The 20,442-nt window shown below is 36.6% G+C and overlaps 1 long non-coding RNA gene across 1 annotated transcript; it reads left to right on the forward strand.

The window, feature by feature from the left end:
* Window positions 1-1,549: 1,549 nt before the first annotated feature.
* On the forward strand, window positions 1,550-2,113 carry LOC147492315 (uncharacterized). Its single transcript, XR_015200375.1, has 3 exons — window positions 1,550-1,585; window positions 1,669-1,771; window positions 1,878-2,113. It is a non-coding gene; the product is annotated as an uncharacterized LOC147492315 (long non-coding RNA).
* The last annotated feature ends 18,329 nt before the right edge of the window (window positions 2,114-20,442 follow it).

Raw genomic sequence — 20,442 nt, forward strand, 5'->3', positions numbered from 1 at the left:
TTCCTATTTTTGGTGTTTGAATGGACTTTTTTTTAGGGTCTATTGGAATTACTAGTATTACAATATTAAAGACTCTTAATTTGTTGGTAGATCAGGGTTTGTGGGGTGGCCACCTATTAGGACTTATAGGATTAACGGCTTGGTTAATCAAACCAAGAATTCCTCGGTCGATGAAGACAAAATGGTCATTGAGACTAATAAAAATAAGGATGTTACAAGAAATCGATGAAAGAAACAACAACAATGGCAATGTTAGGAAGAAAGGTCATCTTGGGAGTTCTCTCGTTTGTCAAGGTTAACATGGATGGAGTACCAATTGGGAGGAAGGTGGATTTAAATGCGCATGCCCTGTTACGAGACTCTTGCCCAAACATTGGAGAATATGTTCTTCTACACAAGTACGACCAACTTTGCTGCTACTACTCTTGACTTCATAGGTAAGTCATTGTTGTGGCTTGTAACCGTGAAATTATTATCTTTGAATCACTAAATTGCTAGCTCTGCTAGTTTTGATTTTGAGTCGTTACATTTGCACCATTTCAGCCTGGTTCCAATAGGCCAACCCGGTGTATATCGCGTTATGGTGATGAACTACCTAGGTATCGGGGCGAACTGGGACTTACCTTCCAAATCTTGTAAGATGAGAATATTTCTTGCAGCCTTTTCGTTGATCGGTATGTACCTAATTGTAGTATCCTAAATATTTGGGCTATGTATCAGTTTAAGAAGTCTCATCATCTTTTGAATATGGCTGCAGTTTAGCATCTTAGTTCAGTTCAATTGGACAGGCATAAAATACTTGTGTGTGTGTGACAGAGAGAGAGGGGAGTCTAAATGTGTTCCTTTACCAGTGTTCTGGCTTCTGTCATTGCATGAATCGTTGGTTTAGAAAGAAGATGATTTTAAGCCATCTTTTCTGTTCTCCCGTCAAGTGCATTATATAATTTTCCCGTCTCTATATTGTCTCCTTACAGAACCAATAGAGTGAACTGAACCAATAGTCTACATTCAAACTATATATTCCTCTTTGCAGCTCATCGACACATTGGCGAGACTAATATGAATGTTTATAGTAGTAGGTCTCACACAATTTTTTGAATGGTATGGCGTGATTTACGATATCTTTGTTGGTACTTTGCATTACACCATTTGCATTTACCAAATTTCTCAAACTTAATTACTTCTTATTTTGTTTATATTCTCCAATTTGGTAAAACTGCAGATTATTGAGAGCCGGGTTAAAACAGAAGATGACAATGTTGGGGCCTCTGCGATGCTGTTCGTGTTTCGGTTGTGGTACATATCTACTAAAACGATCCTCTTAAATTTCGTTCGGAATAAATTTCTGAACCATTCCATGTACTTTATTCGTGTGGGACATCTTAACATACTTATTCGTGTTTTCAATATTCTGTTAGTCGTAATAAATCTTGTTTGTAGAATTTAGTTGACCTAGCTGGTTCAGAGCGTACGCTAAGACCGGTCTTCAAGGAATGCGCTTGAAAGAGGGATCTCATATAAATAAAAGCGATGACACTTGGGATTTGTGGATAAAGAAGCTAAGTGAAGGTGTTGAGAGCCAAGGGTAGGTTTTATTCAGTTGTTCTAACACATAGATTTATTGGGATTTATCTTCTATTTCCTTACATTCTTTACCATCTGATGTAGGGGACATGTCCCATATCGTGACAGCAAGCTGACGCGCATTTTGCAACCTTCCCTTGGTGGAAATGCAAACACTGCAATCATATGTAATATAACCCTTGCACAGGTAGTCTTTTCTAAATTTACTATGGTTCTTACTAGTTTCCCTGCATAATGTAAGATAAATATATTTGGGCAACTCTATGCTTATACTATTTGCCATGTGATTGCAGATTCATGCTGATGAAACAAAAAGTAGTCTTCAGTTTGCAAGTAGAGCGTTACGTGTTACAAACTGTGCACATGTGAATGAGGTCTTTCTGCACTTTATCTTTCATTGTTTGCATTTTCTTCTTTTCTTTGGGACCTCTTAAAGTCTCCAACTCTTATTCTTATGAATTTCGCTCTCAAAATATAATAGAGATAGAACATGTGCATGGCGCTTGAGTTGGTGTGGTGAGATTTTATAGTGATTTTGGTAACAACTCCTATCATTCTTTTCTTTTGCAGATTTTGACAGATCGACTTTCTTGAAGGCGGCAAAAGAAAGAGATTGAAGAGCTTCGAGCAAGGCTGCGGGTTTGTCTTTTTCTCGGTACATTTCACTTTCTTGGAACTTTACCTTGCAGGCTCATTTATATACTATCTTGGAACTTTGTCGGGCATTTGACCAAATTTTCAAGGAACATCTAGATGGAGGGTAAGCCCTTCTCAAAAGCTTTGATCTTCCCTCTATTTAACCTAGCCCCATGTCCCCATCGCTGATTTTCGAGACCAAATAAGAGTTTTAATTTTTTTCTTTAATCAAACTTTTCTTTATGATGCAAAGTAGAAGGAAGACGAAGTTCATATTTCCGAGAGTTGTTAGTCATGGTGTTTTATGCTTTAAGAGATGGGAAACGACCTTTTTCGATCGGCATGGGTGCTATCTCTCTGAATGCCTTCTTGATTGGCTTTTTGTGTCCGTGTTCTACCTTTGGCGCACGAGGACTGGTATGATACATTTTTACTTGATGGGGGCATTGAGAGCCTATTGTGTGAAGTTGTGTTAGTATATTTAGAGTCCTAACGAAGTCACTTTCACTGTTAAGGCACTTTCTACATCTTTGGTTACTTCTTTGTCAACCTTGGCGCTCTTCACTCTCCTCTCAAGAAAACTTAACCAAAATTTGGACTGCAGGATTTTTTTGACGCGACAAAGACTGGTTCGCCCTCTCTTGCATAGAAGGTTACTGCTAAAATAGGTAGATCCATATTGATTTCTCATCAAAACAAAGTACATCTTTGTCAGTCTTACTGTAATGACCCGGAATTTTACCTACGGGTAAACCGGTCATTTTACATGTTAGTTCAGTGCCACTCTAGGTAATTACGTATATGGAGAGGTTTAACATTTATCTTTTGGCGGGCTTGATTAATTGATATGGGGTTTTTCATTGGGTTAATTTTATTTTGGGCCCGGTTATTGTATTGGGCTTGTTATTACATGGGGCCATTATATAATTATTGGGCCACTTCTTAAGCCTTGTTTTATATTGGGCCTGCTTCTAGTATAGGGCCGGTTTGAATGGGCTATTGAAAAAAAAAAAAAAAAAAAGGGGACCGGATGGGTGACGGGAATTGGGATAGGAAGTCCTTTTGATATTTTCAACACCTGGAGTTAAGAGAAAAAAAAAAGAAGGAAAACAAGCTTTGGTGTCTTATGGCTATAATCAATAACCGAAATGAAACTAAGACAGTCCATCAAGTTAGAAAGATAGAGTGTTATAATTGGAAATATTGGGTTTGGTGTTGCTGAAATTGAAGGATTAATCCACTCAAGTTATTTTGGGTAGTTAGACAGCCACTTTTACATGTCTAGCTAACTAGTAATTAGGAGAAAACCTGGTGTTTATTCATTTAAGTTGTTTTGTAATAATTTAGTATTTCTTTATTGTCTTTAATAATGAATCCATATTATGATGCATCAATTAGTTAGAAACTATGACATGGATTAGCATCAATTGTGAAAGACCGATATGAGGAATGAGATTTTTGTTTGGTATTCTGACTAGCCTTGATTTAACCGGCATTGTCGAGATGGTTAAGTAGCGGTGTGCCGCGAATAATCAATATCTTTAGTAGTTGGGTTTACGGTTGAGGTCTTAATATGATAAATGGAAGTGTGTTATTTGATTTTTCAGGTTAGGACAGGTTGTAAATTTATGAAATGTTAGAAATACAGAGGAAACTCTGCCAAATTTTTGTTAGAACGGGATGTTCATGGGGGTTTATATTTTAGTTTAGTTTGGACTCGTGTGAGTCAAAACCGCCACGTCTTGGTTTATTAGATAGTTGAATATTTGGATTGAGCTCTTTTATCCGAATATTCAATTGTCTGGAAAATCGGGACGTAACACTTACAAGCTGGAATAAGTTACAATGCAGGACTGTTACTCATTAGTTCTAACTACTACTTGATAATTTTTAGGAATTCATCGCAAAGGTGCTTACTCTTCCGGAGATGGGGAGATCATGGATATGATGGAGGTTGCAAATCCGATGTTGTTCATCTTTGTCACTCTTTCATCGAAACTTCGCCTCGAAATGAAAGCTGAATTTCTTAGCACAGTATGACATCTTCAAATATAAATATATGTTAAATCAAAATAGTATTTGCTTTTATTGTTTTTATTCTCTATTCATTTGGTTTTCCTCGCTTCATTTAACGCATCACATGTTCTAGGTCGAAAATAATAGGAGTATTGAGCCTTACATCTTTGACCATGCTAATATCTCCAGACGTGCTTTGAAGAATATTTCTCTTGGTGACTCTCCAAGGGTTTTGTTTGTGTAAGATGGATGCAAGAAAACTTGTTATGCTATCAAGTACATTATCTGACTGCCTGGTTTTGTTCCTTGTATAGCCTATCTTGCTTCTCATGAAGATCCAGACATTGTCAAACTATTCTTGCATGAGTACAAGTCTGCAGATTGATTTTCTAGTACAATGTTTCATCTTGTAAAAAAAAAAACAGAGTGGTCTGTTAGGCTATGATAGGTTCTTGGATTAAATTGATTGCATCAAGTCAGGTTGTGATAGGTTCTTGGTTGGGTGATTGTGTTCTCTTTGGCTCAATTTGGTACTGCAGATTAGATTTTGTTGGTATATGTTGGCTCGTTACAATTTTTTGTATTTAGTGTAATATTTGTAATTGGAGATGGTATTTGTGTGATGAATGTGATTTTAAGATACGTTTCATCTTTATTTGATGATAAATGACTAGGAAAATGGTATTATATTGGGATGATATTAGCAATTTTATTTTATTTTTATTATTTTTATTATTATTTTTTAATTATTTTGATAAATGGGACATCACTTTTAAAGTGATGTATAGAGTTATTTCACATCACTTTACAAGTAATTTAGAATCTGAATGAGATGTCACTTCCTAAGTGATGTTAATCGGCCTTATTGATTTCACTTAAAAAGTGATGTTAAACGTTATGACATCACTTGTGGACATCAATTAAAAAGTGATGTAACGTTATAACATCACTTGTGGACATCGATTAAAAAGTGATGCAAAGTTATAACATCACTTGTGGACATCAATTAAAAAGTGATGTGAAGTAACATCACTTGTGGACATCGTTTAAAAAGTGATGCAAAGTTATAACATCACTTGTGGACATCAATTAAAAAGTGATGTGAAGTAACATCACTTGTGGACATCGTTTAAAAAGTGATGTGGAAAACCCTGACTTTTCACGTCGCCACCAGTTACATCACTTGCAAAAGTGACGTCGTATATTTTTGACATCACTTATGGAGTGATTTTAAATGTCTTTTCTGTTGTAGTGCAAGTTTAGATGAACAACACTAATGCAAGGCCCTATGAAGCTTCAGAAGGAAAATGTGTAGCGGATTGAGGTATGTGTCACGTGTTATTTTATTTTATTTTTGGCAAAATTAATTAAATGTAGTTGTTTGGATTAGTTTTGAATGATTTCTTAACTTTTTGTTGAGTAGGAGTGCCCAAAAAAATATATCATATTTATTTCGTTGAATTGTTGTTGGATTGTAGATTTGAATTTAATTTGAAAATTATAGGTCTTTAGATACAAAAATTTGAAAATTATATTTATCGATATTTAATTTACAAATATATCATCCTCTTTGGAGATATTTGACATTGTTTCACATGTAAATATCGTGGATATATCCAAAATATAGACAAATATCGTGGATATTGTGGATATTTATTGATATATCATGATACATTATTTATATTTATTTAAAATATAATAGTAAATATTAAATAAAATTATTATATACACAAAATATCTCCAAATATCCTCAAATATCACAAATATCGTCAAAATATCACCGATATTTATAGTCGTATATATCTTTAAACATATCGTAATATTTATATATCTTTCTCTGAAATCTGGATAGATATCCCCAAATACCGCGATATATCGGGATATTTTGTACTATGGGTGCTGATGCCAAAGAAGTGTCATATTTAATAATTTAGAGCTTCAAATTAGCTAGCTGATAACCTTGAAGGTATGGGTGCCAATGGGTACCCGATTACCCGAAATCGAAACCGAATGTTCTGGTTCTGGGTCTTAAAAAGCTAAACCCATTTAAAATGGGTCATTAAAAACCGAACCGATAAAAAACCGAAACCATTGAACCGAATAGTAAAAAACCCATGGGTACCCGAACCGATTACTATAATTTCGATATATAAAATTTAATATTATATTACATTTAAGATAATCAAACTCATACATCATAATATAAAATATATTTTTTAGGTGTAAAAGTCTATTAAATATATATAGCATAATAGTGAATGTGTGTTGTTAAATGTATATTTTATAATTATACGTTAAACAAATGTATCATAGATTGTTAATAATAATGTCAACGTGTATATTATGAATTAACTAATACATTTTATATTTATTAACTTATGCACGTGTATATTTAAATAGGATATGCATGCTTGATATATTGTGGTACAAGCACTTATTATAAATCAATATATAGTGTTCATGTTAAAAATTAGTGATAAGATGTAATTGTAAGATGCATGTACTCGCATGTTCGATTTAAAATGCGAGTTAATACTCGTGTACAAATATATGTGTATGCACGTAAAATATATCAATGTAACAAATATATGTGATTGTACGTGTACACGATCGAGTTAATACAAGAAAACAAATATATGTGTATGTACGTAAAAAAAAATCAAAATTATAAGGTTAGATATTTGATTATTTTAATTTCTATATCAAAGGTTTAAATTATCACATGAATAGTAAATGTTTTAACATGTATGATTGATACATATTCATAAATTGATGTAAATATGATTAATGTTGATACATCACTAATTATATATAAAATATTATCGTGTAGGAAAATAAAAAAATAAAAATAAAAACAATGCAAGTTTTAGTATTTAAATGATTGAAATTGTTTAATAATCATAATAAATAATAAAGACCCGAATTAGAACCGAAACCGATAAAAACCCATGGGTTTTCATGGTTTTGGGTTGGGTTCTATAATTCTCATACTAAAACCGTTGAGAACCGAAACCGATAAAACCGTAAATAATAAAACCCAAACCGAAACCGCTAAGACCCGACCTAAAACCGACCCGTTGGCACCCCTACTTGAAGGTGATATGATCTCAAATTTTTCTATGTGGATCATTATTAGTTTCATGTTTTTTTTAATGCGCTTCCATTTATAAATTGGTTTTCTATCAGTTTCTTTATTCTATTTTTTTTTCCTTAAAAAATAAAGCTAAAGATTTGTGAACTTAATCTATTATTATGTATTGGATGTGGGGCATTTTGCTCATGTTTGAGAAAGTAAGCCTCTTGCTTTGGGTTGTTTTACTTGCATACATAAATTTGGTGGTGGAGTGGGAATTGACAACCAGAGCTCTCCAACCTAAACAACCATTGAAAAGGCTGCGCCACAGCTGAAGTATTCTTAATTTGTTTTTTATATCATTCATTCAGTGCACATATAATGCAAACAAGGCAACTACTTGAAAAGAACGAAGGAAGGAGTTACAATTTCTTGAGAAGGTTTGATTTTCTCATGCCATTGTTAATATATGACTAGGGCTTGCAAATTCATTGTATCGTGTTTCATATGTTGAGTACTTCATGGTCACATGCTTTAGTTCATTTTTGTCTTGCAAGTGGGCAACCTATTAGAATTTTTAACAAGAAAATAAAAGAAAATTGGGACCTTATTGAAATGGTAGCTAAAAAATAACAAAATAAATCGGTGTACCTTTACTATTAATATGACCATTTAGTTGTAGCTCAATCTTGCGATGATATCATCGTAACTGATTGTCTATACATTTGTCCCTTGCATTTTGAGCTGTTAATATCCTTTTACGCCACATGGAATCAGTATTTAAGTTCACATGCCAGTTTAGATATATGTTATGCATGACTCAATATATGTATTTAAATGACTGCTTTGATTATTATAGGATTTATAGGTGTTTTCAATTAAAAATGTTAGGTAAAAATTGTACACCAAGTGTCTAAGTCAACTAACTATATTCCATATATGGTGGTTTTTTTCACATAGGACTTTTTCCTTACTAATTATCCTATGACAATTAAAGAGGTCTATACTGAAATTGTTTAGGTTATAGACCTTTTGTGGGGGCGTGCAATGATGCAGTTGAAAAGGTTGAAACTCTCAAATAAATTCCAAAGCACGCTGATCCCAGAGAAAAAGTTGAGGTAATCTTGAGATTTTACTTCAAATATAGCTTTCTTTTGATTATGCCGCTTAGAAAATTTATATTAAAGATTGGTACATTTATCCACCTCAAAGTTAAGCATTGGGTTTGTTATTAATCTACGAAGGTAATAAACTAATGATATTGGTTTGTGATTGGAATTCATTGTTGAATTGTTTAGAAATTAGACAAAGCACAAAGAAGCTTTTATTTGCACATTGGGTTAGTTGGGACATAGAAGAGCGTATAATTATATGGGTAAGCTAAATTGTACTAATTTGATTGATGTCAAAGAGAATGATATGAATGCAGTTCTAGCTATATATTTTTATCATTTTCTCTGGGGTATTTATTTGATTTTATGATGTTTTTTTGTTGGTTTATCACTGTGAGAACTGATATTCGATGCGTTGTTCGAACAAGCACAAGAATTATCATGCATCGTGAGACTGGGCAAGTCCAGAGGTTTTGGTTTCATTGAGTACGCATCTCATGAGAATGCACAGAGTGTTATACAGGTCATGTACCAACATGAACATAATAGCATAAAGATAAGGGTAAATTTTGCGGCAGATCGGTCAGGAGGACTACACAATGGTAGCGAAGACTATGGTGGTGGTGGTGAAAGTGGTGGCATCAGTGGAGGTGGTGTCTATGGTAATGGAAGCAATTTTGATGAAAGTGTTACTGCTAGTGGTTATGGTGGAAGCGGTGGAGAGTATGGTGTCGCATATTTTTTTGATAATGTAGTATGGTGTCGCTGATGGAGGTGGCAGTGATAACTTTTTTAGTGGTGGTGCAAGTGGTAGCGGCTATGGTAGCAGCATTGTTTCTGGAGGACACAGTTAGAATGATCCTTTAGATGATGAGCCTGAGACTTTACTGACAATAGGGGATGATAAATCTCTTTCTTTATAAGATTTGAATGTCGCACCAAGTAGAGTGAACATAAGTGTGTTGAGGATATTAGGTGGTCGTCATCCTTTCAATCTTTCTTAGTTAATGGTCACTCATGTTTTGATTTTTATGTCGGTTTTAATGTGAGAATGTTTTGGTTAATTGCTCATATGTCATGCGTACCAAATTTGATATATGAATATGTTAATTCATAGTTAGGGTCGGTGCACGTTGGCTAGCCTTCAAAGGTGCTAATGAACCATGGAAGTTGATGTATTTGATCTGCTACAGGAAACTATATTTATCAAATTTCAATAAAAAAAAGTTACACACCTATATGAATATGTTCACTATTTTGCCATTTCAAGTGAATTAACCTTATTATTACGTGTTAGTATAGCAATGCTTCAATCAATTGTGTGATGTAATCTCAAAACCCAATTCCCTGAGATCGAAATCTTGGAATGTAACTTATATTATATATATGGCCAAAATAGGCAAGCATAATAATTTGGTATATTGGGTATACAAATTACAATGCACATACATGACAATTGTGAACTTTTCTTGCTGAAATGAAATATCATGCAGGCCGGTCTGCCATATGTGCGACCAATGTTGATTTTTTATGTCTTATATTATATTTCAGAAAATGATGTTTCACTTATAGTTTTCTCTCATATGGCACTACATATGTAGATTCAAAAATATTGTTTTTAATGACAACACATTTCTATTACATTGATTTTAAAGTGAAATCTACCCTATTTTCTCTTATTGATTCAAGTAGATAAATGACCAAATTTTATAATACCTTCACATGCTAGGAAAGTTGGCCGGGTTACCCATTGATTTTGCTCTTTGTGGCTTAAATAGTAGTTTCCAATGAATACTAATAGCATATATGTCAAGGTTAGAACAACATATATCAAATAATATATTTAAGTTGAAAATGTCGGGGTGAAACATATTACACCAAAATCATGTTGAATATAATAGATATGGTTAGATATTTTTGCATCTTAATTTAGATTAATGGCCTATTTAGCTTAATCATAGAGATTATTTTGGGTATAGGCTTAACCATAGAGATGATTGCATTGTCCTGATTGCCTTTTATTTGACAACTATTTTATACATATTTTTTTTCCCCATCTGCATGGGCTTAGTATGATGGTCATAAAAACTTAGGATATTTTTTACCAACTTAAGCTAATACATAAAAGTGAACCCATTTTCAGAGGTTGAAGTTAGCAAATTAGGTGTATAAATATCTTATGTAACACGTTGAATGAACTGTTATGTTATTGGAGTCTGATTTCAACCGCCAACATATGAAGTCTTATCCAAATCGGTTTTGGTTTTGATAACCATTAGTTCATGGATTTGGTTATGTACTAGGACTCTATAAGTGGAGTTGGTTATCATAACTAACTACTACACATGATCCTTATCTCAATCAGTTTTAGTTTCCCTTTTGCTTTAGGACTTGTATTATATGGGAGTCTATAAATAGAACCCCATCCTTAGAGTTTTATTATCACACATTAGAGAGAAACTTGAGAGCATAGATTACAAATTAGGTGAGCTATTTTGTGAGTGCTTTGTGTGAGATTGATTGAGAGAGATATATTAGTGTTTGTAACTACTTCTTGATAATAGTGAATTGTGGTGCACTTGTGGATTAAGGCAATTGCCTAACCACGTATATCTGTGTGTTCCTCTTCTTTGTTTCTTTCTTATGAGTTTTCTAGATTCTAAATTCGTCATGTTGGTTGGGATAGATCCCTAACAACTGGTATCGGAGCGTAATGTTTTATTGTGGATCTTGGGTATTAATTGTTCCTTTGTGAGCAATGACGAATGACGAAGGAAAGCTGAAGATCAAAAAGTTTGACGGAACAAATTTTGGATTTTGGAAGATGCAAATTGAAGATCATCTATATCAAAAAGATTTATATCTTCCATTGATGGGATCCAAACCTGAAGCAATGGCTGTGGATGTTTGGAACTTGCTTGATAGAAAGGCACTTGGTACAATTCGGTTATCTCTGGGGAAGTCAGTAGCATTCAATATCAAGACTGAGAAGACCACTGTGGATCTCATGAATGCTCTCTATGCTATGTATGAACAACCCTCTGCTGCTAATAAGGTACATCTTATTATAAAGCTCTTTACTTTAAGGATGTCTAAAGGAGATTCGTTCAAGGAACATCTCAATAAGTTCAACGAGACCAAGGATCAGTTAGAGTTTGTTGAAATATCTTTTAGTGATGAAGTTAGAGCTTTGGCCATTCTTGGTCAAATGCCAGCAAGCTGGAAAGCTACAGTTGAAGTTTGATGATGTAGTTAATATGATACTGACCGAGGAGATCCGAAGTAAATCGGATGTTGCTTTAACTTCTGAGTCTGCATTGAGTTTTGAAAGTATGGGTAGGAGTTCATACAGGGATTATGACAAGAACAAATCTAAATCCAAAGGAAAATCTCAAGTTGATATATCCGAGATAGATTACTATAATTGTGGCAAGAAAGGACATTACTCTTATGATTGTCGGTTGCCCAAGAAGAATAAAGGTAAGAAACATGGAAAGAAGAAACGACAAGAAGCCAATGTAGTTGAGGTGTTAGATGATGCATTAATTTGTTCTATGGAGAGCAGAGACGACTCCTGGGTGCTTCATTCCATGCGACCTCAAATAAGGATATGATAGAAAGCTATGTTCAAGGTAATCTTGGTACAATCTATCTGGGTGATAACAAGCCTTGCATCATTGCTGGTAAAGGCAATGTACAGATCAAGATTGATGGGTCTGTATGGAAGCTAAAAGATGTCAGGCATGTTCCGGATTTGAGGAGAAACCTAATCTCAGTAGGGCAGCTAGCAAGTGAAGGTTACACTACCCATTTTACAGGTGAAAGTTGGAAAATAACAAAAGGTGCACCGCTTATTGCACGTGGAAAGAAAGATGGTACTTTATATTTAACTACCAGTGGTTGTGGTTATGTTGATGTTGCTGATGACAAAGAAGATCCAAACACATGGCATTGCAGACTTGGCCATATGAGTGAAAAAGGAATGCAAGTCCTTCATTCACAAGGAAAGCTACCAGGTTTGAAGTCTACTGGGATAGACTTATGTGACAACTGCATATATGGGAAGTAGATGCGTGTTAGCTTTCAGAAAGTGGGAAGAACTCCAAAGCAGCAGAAGCTTGAGTTGGTTCACACAAATGTCTGGGGTCCTTCATCTGTCTCCTCTCTTGGTGGTAAGTCATACTTTGTGACTTTTATTGATAACTCTACTAGAAAGGTATGGATTTATTTCTTGAAGCAGAAATCTGAGATTTTTGATGTATTCAAGAAGTGGAGAGCTATTTTTGAAAATGAGACAGGGTTGAAATTGAAGTGTTTGAGATCTGATAATGGTGGAGAGTATAATGATACTGGTTTCAAGGAGTACTGTGTTGAAAATGTTATTCGGATGGATAAGACACTGCCAAGGACACCTCAACAGAATGGGGTGGCTGAGAGAATGAACAGGTCATTGACAGAGCGTGCATGGTGCATGCGTATACAGGCATGGTTACCGAAACTGTTTTGGGCAAGTAGTTAGTACAAAGCCTTACTTGATTAACCGTGGGTCATCAGTTCCATTAAATCACAGGTTACCTGAGGAGGTCTAGGGCGACAAGCAAGTAAGTCTCTCTTATTTGCGAGTGTTTGGATGTGTGTCATATGTGCATATCAGTGATCAGTTTAGGGGTAAACTTGACCCTAAATCATTGAAGTGTGTATTCATTGGATATGGTGGTGATGAGTTTGGTCATCGATTTTGGGATTACCATAATTGAAAAAACATACGGAGTAGAGATGTGGTATTCAATGAGAATATAATGTACAATGACAGAAATGACACACATGTTAGTGGGACTAACTTTGTTGACTTGGAAGACACTGAAGTTAGTCATGGCATAGTGCAACAATAGGTTACTGATGTTCCACATTCAAACACAGAAAGTGGTGATGAGGTTGCTACATCACAGACTCCAACTCCGACCAATGATCTTAGAAAGACTTCTAGGCAACATGTGCCGAGTCAAAAGTATCCCACATCCACTTATGTGACTTACTTGCTCCTTACTGATGGTGGTGAACCCCTGTGCTATGATGAAGCAATAAAGGCAGAGGATGCGAGCAAGTGGGAACTTACTATGAAAGATGAGATCGACTCCATAAGACATAGGAGTTGTCTAAATTACCCATTAGAAAGAAGGCCTTGCATAACAAATGGGTATACCAAGTAAAGGAGGAGCATGATGGCTCTAAAATGTACAAGGCCATATTGGTAGTCAAAGGTTTTCAGCAGAAGTATGGTATTGACTACACTGTTGTATTTTCTCCAGTGATGAAGCTTACTACTATCATAATGACTCTGGATATTGTGGCAGCTGAAGGTTTACATCTAGAGCAGTTAGATGTTAAGACCACATTTCTTCATGGTGACCTAGATGAAGAAATTTATATCACCAACCGGAGGGTTTCATCATGAATAGTAAGAAGGAAATGGTGTATAAGCTGAAAAATAGCTTATATGGTTTGAAACAGGCACCAAGACAGTGGTACAAAAAGTTTGATGGTTTCATACAAAAGAACGATTTCTTTAAGTGTAATGCTGATCATTGTTGTTACTACAAGAGGTTTGATTCTAGTTATCTTATTTTTTTGCTATATGTTGATGATATGTTGATAGCTGGGTCAGATATGAATGAGATTAAAAATCTAAAGAAACAGTTGGCAAGTGAATATGCTATGAAGGATCTGGGTGCAGCTAAGTAGATTCTTGGGATGAGAATCAGTAGAGACAAGGAGAATGGAACTTTGACATTGTCTCAGGTTGATTATGTTGAACGTGTCATTCGAAAGTTCAACATGAGTGATGCTAAACCTGTTAGCACACCCTTGGGTAGTCACTTTCGGTTATCTAAGGAACAATCTCCCAAGACCCAGAAATACATAGATTTCATGGCTAAGGTACCATATGCCTCAGCCATTGGAAGTCTAATGTATGAAATGGTTTGCACGAGACTAGATATTACTCAAGCAGTGGGAGTTGTGAGCATATTTCTTAGTGATCCTGGAAAGCAACATTGGGAGGTAGTTAAGTGGATATTGCGCTACTTGAAAGGCACTACTAATGTCTGTTTGTGTTATCACAGAGGTGATATAAGACTGCAAGGTTATGTTGATGTAGACTTTGCAGGAGATATTGATCGCAGGAGGAGCACCACTGATTATGTGTTTACTATGGGTGCAATAGTCGTTAGTTGGGTTTCACAATTATAGAAGATAGTTGTTTTGTCTACTACAGAAGTAGAGTATGTTGCAGTCACTGAGGCTAGCAAAGAAATGATATGGCTCCAAGGCTTGCTAGAAGAGTTAGGTTTGATACAAGAAGAAAATGTGTTGCATTGTGACAGTCAAAGTGCAATACATCTAGCGAAGAATTCAACATTCCATTCGAGGACTAAGCATATTGATATACGCTACCATTTCATCAAGTCGCTTCTGGAAGATGAAGTAATAGTGCTTGAGAAGATTCAAGGAAGTCGGAACCTAGCTGATATGTTGACTAAACCAGTGACTATTGAGAAACTGAAGCTCTGTTCAGCTTCGGTTGCTCTTCTAGCTTGAGGATTGTTGTTGAAGCACACCATGATGCACCAGTTATACAAGGAGTACAGTTACTTTGTTTATCAATCTCCAAGTGGGAGATTGTTATGTTATTAGAGTATGATTGCAACCGCCAGCACATAAAGCCCTATCCAAATCGGTTTTGGTTTTGATAACCATTAGTTCATGGATTTGGTTATGTACTAGGACTATATAAGTGGAGTTGGTTATCATAACCAACTACTACATATGATCCTTATCTCAATCAGTTTTAGTTTCCCTTTTGCTTTAGGACTTGTATTAGATGGGAGTCTATAAATAGAACCCCATCCTTAGAATTTTATTATCACACATTAGAGAGAAACTTGAGAGTATAGATTACAAATTAGGCGAGCTATTTTGTGACTGCTTTGTGTGAGATTGATTGAGAGAGATATATTAGTGTTTGTAACTACTTCTTGATAATAGTGAATTGTGGTGCACTTGTGGATTAAGGCAATTGCCTAACCACGTATATCTGTGTGTTCCTCTTATTTGTTTCTTTCTTCTGAGTTTTCTAGATTCTAAATTCGTCGTGTTGGTTGGGGTAGATCCCTAACATGAACTACAACACATCATTTGAGAGGATGTAAATGGAGATTAACTCTTTATTAATAGTTATATTGTTCTTACTTATATAATATTAACGCCTACTTTATCCAATACATAAAAGCATGCTCTATATGGTTATATCTATCAGAAAGCCATTGACCTAACCACATAAAAAGTTGAAAAACAAATTAGGCAATGTTTAAATTAACAGGCCTATCCATACAAACTATTGCGAAAAAAAGCCCCCAAATAACAAACCCAACATAAGGACCTAAAGTAACAAACCTTAAATTAATAGGATAGGCCAGGCTGCATGGCTAGTTATCAAAATGTTTTCTTCCATGTACATGTTTTGATTATAGAAAAGACATACACTTCGAAAATATATTAACAAGGGAAAATAGTCTCAGGCAGTCTTTAGTGTCGTTCGTGGTCATTTGAAATGTGTCTGAAATTCCCATAGTAGACTTGAATTTGAATTTCGTTTAATTTGATCAGATTTAACACTAAACCAATTGAAATTTGGTAGCAAATATATGTAAACAGGACAGTACACAATGGAATGATATTTTATGTGTCAAAACCCCATCACAGGGAAAACCCACACCATTACCTATCACAGGCAATGGAAAACATATTGGGAGATTTCACTAGAAAGTCACATCTCAATCTAGCTACTTTCGATCCCAAATGATTTCAACTTGAAGATCACACCAAGGAAATCACCCACCCAAGACTTTGGTAGTTATCATAACAAACTCAAACAAGCAAAGCCACTAATTTATCATCACCCATTACAAACAAACAATAAATAAGGAAGTAAATAATGCAAAGAGACACAAAGATTTAGGTAGTTTGGTAAATGTTACCTACATCTACATAAGAGCTGAGTTTCCATTATAACAAAGATTGGAGAGTTTACAAGAGATATCAATAATCAAGAACAAGAGGCCTCACTCAAACTCTAGCTCAATAGAGCTCCCACAATACCCAATAAATGAATCTCTCAAAGTTGTCTCAAAACCCTATTCTATTTCCTTTATATAGGTACACATAGAAAAAGGTGATAAAATGGGTTTTGGGCCGAAATTTTGAAAATCTGTCAAAATTTCGGAAGGCATGAGCACAGAGTGCGCCTTAACCAAGGCATGGTCGAGCGCGGGTTGCTCCCGACTTCCAGTGTTTTTAGCGCATGTCGCGCCTTGTCCAAAGCATGGTTGAGTGCAGGTCGCGCCCCCTTCTCCAAACTGAAAATTAAAGGTAACAAGGTCGGACACCAGAGCAAAGCTCGACGGTTCCACAAACCCAACAATCTCCCACTTGGAACCTTCGAGATTCTACATGCACATCACATCTCAATTGTAACAACTTAATCCAAATCCAATTTACTAATGAAACACTCGGCTCATCCATCATGGTCTTCAAGCAAGAAGACCCACCGAAGTTGAACACAACTTCAGTTTCTCAGTAGGCACGGTCTTGGTCAACATATCCGCCAGATTCTCACTCCCTTGGATCTTCTCAAGTGTCAAAACCTCATCCTCCAACATAGATCGGATAAAATGATACCAGAGACCAATGTGCTTGGTCCTAGAATGAAAGGTGGAATTCTTAGCAAGATATATAGCACTCTGACTGTCATGTGTAACACACTCTTCTCTTGCTTCATCCCAAGCTCTTCCATTAATCCCTGTAACCAAATCATCTCTTTGCTTGCCTCAGAATGCCACATACTCGCCTGCGTGGTGACAAAGCAAGCGATCTTCTTCAGAATCGAGAAATCCAACTCACTGCAGTAGCACCTATTGTAAAGACATAACCAGTAGTGCTTCTTCTGCGATTTACCTCACCTGCAAAGTCGGCATCCACATACCCTTATAAGTTTACAACACCCCTTCCATAACATAGACATTTCTCAGTAGTACCTCTCAGATATCTCAATATCCATTTCACGACTTCCTAATGTTGCTTGCCAGGATTAGACATAAATTGACTGACAACTCCCACTGTTTGGGCTATATCCGGACGTGTGCAAACCATGGCATACATAAGACTTCCAATGGCAGAGGCGTATGGTACCTTAGCCATGAAGTTGCTTTCCTCAACAGTCTTGGGAAAGTGTTCCTTGGACAACTTGAAGTGGACTGCCAAAGGTGTGCAAACTGGTTTCGCACCACCCATGTTGAACCTCTTCAATACCTTCTCAACATACTCAACTTGAGACAACTCCAGAATACCTTTCTGCCTATCTCTTCTGATCCTCATCCCTAGAATCTGTTTCGTTGCACCCAAGTCCTTTATAGAGAACTCACTTGCCAACTTCTCTTTCAATCTCCCAATTTCTGACATATAAGAACTCGCTACTAACATATCATCAACATATAGCAATAGGATGACGTAGCTGGAGTCGAACCTCTTGAAGTAGCAACAATGGTCAGCATTGCACTTATAGTAGCCATTTCCTTGCGTGAAGTTATCAAACTTCCTGTACCATTGCCTAGGGGATTGTTTCAAACCATACAAGCTCTTTCTGAGCCTGCATACCATATTCTCTTTACCCATCTTGATGAAACCCTCCGGTTGCTGCATGTAAATTTCCTCAACTAGGTCACCATGGAGAAAGGCAGTTTTAACATCCAACTGCTCAAGATACAAATCTTCAATGCGCAACAATACTCAACACTGACCAAATAGTATCCAGTTTCACCACTGGGGAGAATATCTCTGTGAAGTCAACACATGCTTTCTGCTGAAAACCCTTGACTACTAGCCTCTCTTTGTATCTCTGGGAACCATCATGTTCCTCTTTGACTCTAAACACCCATTTGTTCTGTAGAGCCTTCTTGCCCATGGATAGTTTGGCCAACTCCCACGTGCCATTAGAGATGAGGGACTTCATCTCATCATGCATAGCAAGCTCCAACTTACTTGCATCACTCGCCACCAATGCTTCATCATAGCATTGAGGCTCGCCACCATCAGTAAGTAGCAAATAATTCACATAGGTGGAGGGTGGATATCTCGTACTCGATACATGTAGCCTGGATGTCTTCCTTAGGGCACGAGGTGGAGATGGACTCGGTGGTGTAGTATCCTCATTATTCTATGAGTCACTACTACTGTCATCCTCTGATTGTGGGGCTCCCACTATACCACGACTTACATCGAAGTCTTCCAACTCAACATACTCTGTGCCGCTCTCTGTACCCGATTCCTTGGTTTGTGCTTCATCTCTATCCTTGTACATCACCTTCTCATTAAACACAACATCTCTACTACGAATGATTTTCCAATTTTGATCATCCCAAAAGTGATACCCAAAATCATCACCGCTATAGCCGATGAAGGTGCACTTTAGTGACTTAGCATCAAGCTTGCTTCTAGCTTGGTCACTAATGTGGACATAGGACACACAACCAAACACCTTCAAATGGGAAAAGTTCACATCCTTCCCGCTCCACACTTCCTCTGGAATATTAAAATCCAAAGATACTGATGGTCCTCTATTGATCAGGTAAGCTGCTGTGCTAACACTTTCTACCCAGAACTGCTTGGGCAAGCCTACTAGTGTACGCATACACCTCGCTCTCTCTATCAGTGTTCTATTCATCTGCTCTACAACCCCATTTTGCTGAGGTGTCCCTGACAAAGTCTTTTCTATCTTGATGACATTGTAAGCACAATACTTCTTAAAACCTGAATCCTCATACTTTCCACCGTTGTCGGATCTCAGCTTCTTTACTTTCAAGCTTGTCTCATTCTCAACAATGGCCTTCCAAGTCTTGAACACTTCAAATACTTCTGACTTGTGTCTCAAGAAATAGACCCACACCTTCCTAGTATGGTCATCAATGAAAATCACAAAATATAACTTTCCGCCAAGTGAAGAGACATTAGCTGGCCCCCAGACATATGTATGAATCAACTCAAGACTTCTAGCTTTCGGAGTCTGACCCATCCTCTGGAAACTCACCTGCTTCTGCTTTTCAAATACGCAGTTCTCACATAAGTCAATTTCAGTCGACTGTAACTTTGGGAGTTTACCAGAAGAGTGAAGCATTTTCATTCATTTCTCACTCATGTAACCAAGTCTGCGATGCCAAACATTCGGATCCTCTTTGCCATGTGCCACGACAATCGACTCACACCCATGTGTAGTCAGGTAGAAAGTACCATCTTTCTTACCATTTGCAACAACTAATGAACCCTTCGAGACCTTCCAAGTGTTACCGGTGAAGACTGTAACAAATCCTTCACTCGCCAATTACCCCACAGAAATCAAATTTTTCCTTAAATCCTTCACTCGCCAATTGCCCCACAGAAATTAAATTCTTCCTTAAATCCGGAACGTGTCTGACGTCCCTCGATAACCATGACGAGCCATTCATCTTGACATGCACGTCACCCTTGCCGACAATGTCACAAGGTTGGTCATCGCCGAGAAAGACCGTTCCAAGGTCACCTTTCGGCATAGTTCTCAAAGAACTCTCGATGTGAGGTAGCATGGAAAGATGCACCGGAATCAAGAACCCAAGACTCCTTCTTTTGCTCTATCGAACATATTAAGGCATCATCTACCATCTCAACAATATTAGCTTATTGTTTCTTTTTCTTGTTCTTATTAATGTTGTTGTTTCTTGGTGACGGGCAATTGGGACTGTAGTGGCCAGGCTTACCACAGTTGTAGCATACAACTTCACTTATATTTCGAGGTTTGTGTTCAATGCTTTGCAATCAAGGGGCTTGAGATTTCGATCTCCCCCTTCACTTTTTCTTACCACGACTTCTGTTTGAATTTCTTCCTCTACTTTCAGTGCTTAATGCCGACCCTAAAGCGAAGATAAAGGACAATCC

The sequence above is a fragment of the Coptis chinensis genome, chromosome 6, assembly GCF_015680905.1.
Source record: "Coptis chinensis isolate HL-2020 chromosome 6, ASM1568090v1, whole genome shotgun sequence".
Lineage (NCBI taxonomy): Eukaryota > Viridiplantae > Streptophyta > Magnoliopsida > Ranunculales > Ranunculaceae > Coptis > Coptis chinensis.